Raw genomic sequence first — 1,363 nt, 5'->3', positions numbered from 1 at the left:
TTTACCCTAAGGTTTGATGGCCGCATAACAGACATTGGCTTAATGTAAAACTGAAGGTAAGGAAAATAATGCATGTATTGGCAGTCATCTCATTAAAAGTCAATAAGCACATGTATGAGCAACATTCATATGTTTATTACATACACAATAGTATATAAGTCAATAAAATTGGTTCAGAAGAAAGTTGTGTATTTGTGTATGTTGCATTTGCTGCAAGAGAATTTACAAAGGACACGTTGAAGCTCTTCATATTTTTTGAAAATGCTTTTTATATGCTATGTGAGCATTTTGTACATCATACAAAATGCTTTGAGATAATAGATAGCATTTCTTATGACTTACTTTTTATTTTGTTTTCCTTGTCATAAAAAATGGAATAAGGGTGTAGTATGTCTGTATTCTAGCCAGGTCACATAAATCTAGATCTTTACAGAGTAGCCATGTTGCTGGATTAAAATTTCTCTAGAAGTATTGCCTGTGTCTCTGGGCTGGTGTCCTGAGCAGATCTTGGGCACAAGTTCTGCAGCCAGTCCCACAACATCCAGAGGAAGCTCCACTCCAAGGCACTTGGACACACTCAGAATCAGAGGTGAGGAGGACACAACATCTGTCCCAACACCAGGAGTAACTGGGACCAGTGGGACTAGGCACACAGGAACTCCGCCAGCAGAGTGACTCAGGTTCCTTCCTGTCTGTCTGGGCTGGTGTCCTGAGCAGACCTTGAGTGCAAGCTCTGCAGCCAGTCCCACAGCACCCAGAGGAAGCTGCTGCACTTTCAGGTGCACTAACAAGCCCAGGGTCACAGGATCCCAGAATCACAGGATCCCAGAGACAGCTTGACTCTGAGGAGTTCTGACACAACCAGGATTACAGGAAGGACAGGCTCCAGTCAGATTTAGCAAGGCCAGGTAGCACTAGAGTTAACCAGATTGGGGGGGGGCAAAGCATAAGAAAATAAACAACATAAACCAAAGTTACTTGGTATCATCAGAACCCAATTCTCCCACCATAGCAAGTCCTGGACACACCATCACACTGGAAAAGCAAGACTCAGATCTAAAATCACTTCTTATGATGGTGATACAGGACTTTAAGAAAGACATAAATAGCACCCTCAAAGAAATACAGGAGAACACAGATAAACAGCTAGAAGCCATTCAAGAGGAAACACTAAAGTCCCTTAAAGAACTACAGGAAAACACAATCAAACAGGTGAAGGAAATGAGCAAAACCATCCAGAATATAAAAATGGAAATAGAAACAATAAAGAAATCAGGAAGAGAGACAACCCTGGCAGTACAAAACCTAGGAAAGAAATCAGGAGTCATAGATGCAAACATCACCAACAGAATACAAGAGATAG

Source organism: Mastomys coucha, unplaced genomic scaffold (genome assembly GCF_008632895.1).
Source record: "Mastomys coucha isolate ucsf_1 unplaced genomic scaffold, UCSF_Mcou_1 pScaffold7, whole genome shotgun sequence".
NCBI classification, from domain to species: domain Eukaryota; kingdom Metazoa; phylum Chordata; class Mammalia; order Rodentia; family Muridae; genus Mastomys; species Mastomys coucha.
This window is presented reverse-complemented; position numbering follows the sequence as displayed.